The sequence below is a fragment of the Micromys minutus genome, assembly GCF_963924665.1.
Source record: "Micromys minutus genome assembly, chromosome: 4".
Classification (NCBI taxonomy): Eukaryota; Metazoa; Chordata; class Mammalia; order Rodentia; family Muridae; genus Micromys; species Micromys minutus.
The window spans coordinates 33,307,925-33,315,257 of NC_137973.1; positions in this window are offsets into that span (position 1 = coordinate 33,307,925).

The following is a 7,333-nucleotide window of genomic DNA, read 5'->3' on the forward strand; positions in this document are numbered from 1 at the left end:
CCCCTATTCCTTGATATCTGTTAACATAAATGGACTCAATTCCCCAATAAAAAGACATAGGCTATCAGACTGGATACATAAAACTCAGCAATTTGTTGCATACAAGAAACCCATCTCAGAGACAAAGACAGACACTATCTCAGAGTAAAAGGTTCGAAAAAAAACTTCCAAGCAAATGGCCCCAAGAAGCAAGATGGAGTGGTCATTCTAATACCGAATAAAGTAAACTTTCAACCAGAAGTTATCAAAAAATAAGGAAGGACACTTTTTACTCATTACAGGGGAAATTTGTCAAGAGGAACTCTCAATTCTTAACATTTACGCTCCAAATACAAAAGCACCCATATTCATAAAAGAAACCCTAATAAAGCTCAAAAAATACATTGCGACCCACACAATAAAAGTGGGAGACCTCAATACCCCACTCTCACCAATAAACAGATCATGGAAACAAAAACTGAACAAGGACACTGTAAAACTAGCAGAGACTATAAACCAACTGGAATTAATAGATATCTCCAGAACATATCACCCTAAAGTAAAAGAATACACATTCTTCTAAACACCCCATGGCACACTCTCAACAATTGTCCACATAATTGGTCACAAAATGAGCCTCAATAGATCTAAGAAGATTGAAATACTCCCACGCATCCTCTCAGATCACCATGGTCTAAGGCTGGTCTTTAACAACAACAAAGACAAGAAAAAGCACACATTAACATGGAAACTAAACAACCCTTTGTTAAATGATAGCAGGGTCAAAGAAGAAATAAAGAAAGAAATTAAGGATTTTCTATAATTCAATGAAAATGAAAACACAACATACCCAAACCTATGGGATGCAATGAAAGCAGTACTGAGAGGAAAACTTATAGCTCTGAGTGCTTCCAAAAAGAAACTGGAGAGAGCATACATCAGCAACTTGACAGCACAGTTGAAAGCTCTAGAACATAGGAAGCAGATACACCCAAGAGGAGTAGATGGCAAGAAATAATCAAACTTAGGGCAGAAATCGACCAAATAGAAACAAAAAGAATCATTGAAAAAATCATCAAAACCAAGAGCTGGTTCTTTGAGAAAATCAACAAGATTGATAAACCCTTAGCAGACTAACTAGAGGGCAAAGAGAGATTATACAAATTAAAAAAATCAGAAATGAAAGTAGAGAAATAATGAGTGAAACTGAGGAAATTCCAGAAATCATCAATCCTACTACAAAAGCCTATACTCAACAAAGCTGGAAAATCTGGAGGAAATGGATGAATTCCTAGACAGATACAAGGTATTAAAGTTAAACCAGGACCAGGTAAACCATCTAAATAATCCCATAACACCTAAAGAAATAGAGGCAATTATCAAAAGCCTCCCAACCAATAAAAGGCCAGGTCCATTGGGTTCTGTGCAGAATTTTATCAGACATTTATTGACGACATAATACCAATACTTTCCAAACTATTCCACAAAATAGAATGAGATGGAAAACTACCTAACTCATTTATATAACTGCAATAATCCTCATTCCTAAACCACACAGAGACCCTACAAGGAAAGAGAACCCCAGACCAATCTCACTTATAAACACTGATGCAAAAATATTCAACAAAATCCTTGCAAACTGAATCCAAGAACACATCAAAAATGTCATTCACCACGATCAAGTAGGCTTCATCCCTGGCATGGAGAGATGGTTTAACATAGAAAAATCCCATCAATGTAATCCACCATATAAACAAACTCAAAGAGAAGAACCACAGGTCATCTTACTAGAAGCTGAGAAAGCTTTGACAAAATTCAACACTTTTTCATGTTAAAAGTGTTGAAAGAACAGGAATCCAAGGCCCATACCTAAACATAATAAAAGCAATATACAACAAATGAACAGCCAACATAAATCTTTTTTATTTTTTTTTAGTTTTTAAGTTTTATTTTAAAAATCAAAGATAAAAGAAAAAATTTTAAACATTTTTGCATAAATGTATACAAATACATTTTTGTCAGTGCTTGGGTTTTTTTTTTTTTTTTTTTTTTAAGGTTTGATACTCTGCATTAAGGTCTTACTAGTTACAATGAACAAAAAGTACATGTTAAACAGGATGTAAACCGGAATTAGTCAACATTTTCTGGGTATGTAAGAATTGAGTATAACTTTTTTTTTTGTTTGTTTTGTTTTCTATTGTTTTCTTTTCTTTTCTTCATTTTTTTTAACTTCACACAGTCTGAGAGTTGTTCCTGGGACAGTCCGAGCCTCTGGGGTTAGCATCCCACTATCAGTGACTGCATGTTATGTCTGTTCTTTTGTGACTGGGTTATTTCACTCAGGATGATCCTCTCTAGATGCAACAATTTTCTTAAGAATTTGGTTAAATCATTGTTTCTGATAGCTGAGTAGTACTCCATTATGTAAATGTACCACAATTTTTGTATCCATTCATCTACTGAAGGACATCTGGGTTCTATCCAGCCACTGGTTATTATAAATAGAGCTGCTGTGAACATTGTAGTACATGTATCTTTGTTGAATATTGGAGTGTCTCTGGGGTATATGCCCAGAAGTGGAATAGCTAGATCTTCAGGTAGTACTATGTCCAATTTTCTGAGGAATCACTAGCTGATTTCCAGAGTGGTTGTATCAGTTTACAACCCCACCAACAGTGGAGAAGTGTTCCTCTTTGTCCACAACCTCGCCAGCATCTGCTGTCATCTGAGTTTTGGATCTTGGCCAATCTGACTGGTGTGAGGTAGAATCTCAGGGTTGTTGTGATTTGCATTTCCCTGATGGCTAAGGATATCAAGCACTTCCTAAGGTGTTTTTCAGCCATTCCATATTCCTTAATTGAGAACATTTTGTTTAGCTCTGTACTCCATTTTTAATAGGGTTGTTTGATTGTCTAGTGTCTAGCTTTTTGAGTTCTTTGTATACCTTGGAGATTAGGCCTCTATCTGATATAAAGTTGGTAAAGATCTTTGCCCATTCTGTTGGCTGACCTTTTGTTTTCTTGACAATGTTCTTAGCCTTACAGAAACTTTGCAATCTCATTAAGTCCCATTTTTTAATCTTTGACCTTAGAGCTTGAGCCATTGGTGTTTTGTTCAGAAAATTTTCTCCTGTGCCTATGTGTTCTAAGGTTTTCCCTACTTTCTAATCTAATAGTTTCAGTATATTTGGTTTAATGTGGAGAACTTTGATCCACTTACACTTGAGCTTTGTACAAGGAGATAAGAAAGGGTCTAATTTAATTCTTTTGCATGCTGAGTGCAAGTTGAACCAACACCATTTGTTGAATAGGCTGTCCTTTTTCCATTTAATGTTTACAGCTCCTTTGTCAAAAATCAGGTGACCATATACGTTAGGGCTCATTTCTGGATCTTCTATTCTATTCCATTGATTCAAGTTCCTATTTCTGTACCAGTACTATGCAGGTTTCAGCAGAATTGCTTTGTAATGTAGCTTGAGGTCAGGGATAGTGATTCCTGCAGACGTTTTCTTGTTGTTGAGCATGGATGTCACTATTTTAGGTCTTTTGTTATTCCAGATGAAATTGCACATTGCTCTTTCCAACTCAATGAAGAACTGTGTTGGATTTTGATGGGGATTGCATTGAATCTGTAGATTGCTTTTGGTAGGATGGCCACTTTTAAAATGTTGATCCTTCCAATCCATGTGCATGAAAGATCTTTCCATTTTCTGAGATTTTCCTTGATTTCCATCTTTAGAGGTTTTAAGTTTTTGTCATACAGGTCCTTCACTTGCTTAGTTAGAGTCACACCAAGGTATTTAATAGTTTTTGTGACAATTGTGAAGGATATCTTTCCCCTAGTTTCTTACTCCACATGTTTGTCCTTTGGATATAGGAAGGCTACTGATTTGTTTGAGTTAATTTTATATGCAGCCACTTTGCTAAACTTGTTTATCAGCTGTAGGAGTTCTTTGGTGGAATTTGTGGGGTCACTTAAGTACACTATTATGTCATCTGCAAAGAGTGGTATTTTTACTTCTTCCTTTCCGATTTGTATCCCTTTGATTTCCTTTTTCTGTCTAAGTGCTCCAGCCAGGACTTCCAGTACTATGTTGAATATGTAGGGCGAAAGTGGGCAGCCTGTTGAGTCCCTGATTTTAGTGGGATTGCTTCAAGTTTCTTACCGTTAAGTTTGATGTTGGCTGTTGGTTTGCTGTATATTGCTTTTATTATGTTTAGGTATGGACCTTGGATTCCTGTTCTTTCCAGGACTTTTAACATGAAGGGGTGTTGAATTTTGTCAAATGCTTTCTCAGTGGCTAGTGAGATGACCATGTGATTTTGTTCTTTGAGTTTGTTTATATGGTGGATTACATTGATGGATTTCCTCATATTAAACCATTCCCGCATCCCAGGGATGAAGCCTACTTGGTCATGATGAATGATCGTTCTGATGTGTTCTTGGATTCGGTTTGCAAGGATTTGTTGAGTATTTTTGCGTCAGTGTTCATAAGAGAGATTGGTCTGAAGTTCTCTTTCCTTGTAGGGTCTTTGTGTAGTTTAGGAACGAGGGTTATTGTAGCCTCAAAAAATGAGTTAAGTAGTATTCCATCTGATTCTATCTTGTGGAATAGTTTTGAGAGTATTGGTGTTATTTGGGAGTACTTCAATCTTCTTATATCGATTGAGGCTTGTTCTGTGTCCAATTATGTGGTCAATTTTCGAGAAGGTGCCATGGGGTGCTGACAAGAAGGTGTATTCTTTTACTTTAGGGTGATGTTCTTTAGATATCTATTAATTTTAGTTGGTTCATAGTTTCTGCTAGTTTTACGGTGTCCTTGTTCCGTTTCTGTTTTCATGATCTGTTCATTGGTGTTAGTGGGGTATTAAAGTCTCCCACTATTATTATGTGGAGTGAAATGTAGTTTTATTTTTTTATTTTATTTTATTTTTTTGCTTTAGTAGGGTTTCTTTTATGAATGTGGGTGCTTTTATATTTAGAGCATATATGTTAAGGACTGAGAGTTCCTCCTGACAGATTTCATTTGTAATGAGTAAAAAGTGTCCTTCCTTATCTTTTTTGATAACTTTTGGTTGGAAATTTACTTTATTCAATATTAGCGTAGCCACTCCAGCTCTCTTCTTGGGGCTTATTGCTTGGAAGTTTTTTCCCACCCCTTTACTCTGAGATAGTGTCTGTCTTTGCCTCTGAGATGAGTTTCCTGTGCGCAGCAAAATGCTGGATTTTGTTTATGTATCCAGTCTGATAGCCTATGTCTCTTTATTGGGGAGTAGAGTCCATTTATTTTAATAGATATCAAGTAATAGTGGTTGCTTTTTCCTGCTATTATTGCTTTAGTAGGTTTAGTTGTTTCTGTTCCTCTTTCTTCTTTTCGTTTTCATACTTAGGAGCTTTCTTGTTTTTACTAGGTTGAAGTACCCCTCATTGTATTGGGTTTTCCACCTATAATTCATTGTAGTATTGGGTTTGTTTTCAGATACTTTGTAAATTTATATTTGTCTGGAAATATCTTCATTTCTCCATCTATGGTGATTGATAATTTTGCTGGGTATAGCAGCTTGGGCTGGCACTTGTGCTCTTCTAGGGTCTCCATGATGTCTGACCAGGCTCTTCTAGCTTTCATAGTCTCTGTTGAGAAATCTGGTGTGATTCTGATTGGTCTGTCTTTATATGTTACATGACCTTTTTCCCTTACTGCTTTTAGTATTCTTTCTTTGCTTTGGGCACTTGGTATTTTGACTATTATGTGTTGGGAGGAATTTCTTTTCTGGTCCATCGTATTTGGAGTTTGGAAGGCTTCTTTTATGCTCATGGTCATGTCATTCTCATGGGTAGGGAAGCTTTCTTCTATAATTTTGTTGAATATAGTTACTGTGCCTCTTAGTTGATATTCTTCTCCCTCTTCTATTCCTATTATCCTTAGGTTTGGTCTTCTCATTGTGTCCTGCATCTCCTGGACATTTTGGGTTAAGAGATTTTTGATTTTTGCATCTTCTCTGACTGTTTTGTCTATGTTTTCAATGTTGTCTTTGGCCCCCAAGATTCTCTCTTCCATCTCTTGTAGCCTATTGGAAATTCTTGCATCTGTGACTCCTGATTTCTTTTTTAGGTGTTCTACCTCTAGGTTATCTCTTTTATGTTTATTTATTGTGTCAATTTCTGTTTTAAATTTTTTCTTCCATTCCTTCATCTCTGTGGTCCTGTTTTCCTCTAGTTCTTTGAGTCCTTTGAGTGTGTTTCTTGTTTCCTCTTTAAAAGCTTTTGATTCTTTTTGCTTTTCCTCCCGTTATTGTATAAGGATCTCTATCTTTGTCTTGAGGTATGATTTTAGGTCTGCTTCTTCTTTTTTTGGAGTGTTCGGCATTCCAATGTTTGCTGTTGTGGGAGACCTGGGTACTGGTGTTGCCAGGTTGTCTTGGTTTCCTTGGGATATGCTCTTTTGCTTTCCTCTTGCCATCTTGTTTTCAGTGATATGTTCTTGCCTTTCCCTTGTATCTGGTCAGTGTCCCTGGATCTCCTCTGGTCCAGGTGGCGGATGGTCCAAGCCCTGTTCTGCGCCCCAAACCCATTGGGTTGGAACAGAGGTTCCAATGCTGGGTTCCTGGTCCCTGGATCAGGCACGGCAGGGGCATGCTTTCTGTGCACACTCAGCAGAGATCTCTCTGCACCCTTGCTCCTCAGATCTCCTTCTCACCAGGCCTTTACCTTTGGGAACTGCTGGTCAAGGTAGCAGATGGGCAGAGCTCTGTTCTCTGCCCACCAACATCAAACTTAATGGTGGGAAACTTGAAGCAATCCTACTAAAATCAGGGACTGGACAAGGCTGCCCACTCTCTCCCTACCTATTCAACATAGTACTGGAAGTCCTGGCTAGAGAAATTAGACAGCAAATGAAAAACAAAGGGATACAAATTGGAAAGGAAGAAGCAAAAACATCACTATTTGCAGATGCCATGATAGTGTACGTAAGCGACCCTACAAATTCCACCAGTGAGCTAATACAGCTGATAAAAAAGTTTAGCAAAGTGGCTGGATATAAAATTAACTCAAACAAATCAGTAGTCTTCCTATATTCAAAGGAAAAACATGTGGAGAAAGAAGTTAGAGAAAAGATACCCTTCACAACAGTCACAAAAACTATGAAATACCTTGGTGTGACTCTAACTAAGCAAGTGAAGGACCTGTATGACAAGAACTGAAATCTCTAAAGAAGGGAATCGAGGAAGACCTCAGAAAATAAAAAGATCTCCCATGCTCATGGATTGGAAAGATCAACATTGTAAAAATTGCCATCTTACCAAAAGCAATCTACAGATTCAATGCACTATCCATCAAAATTTCAACACAGTTC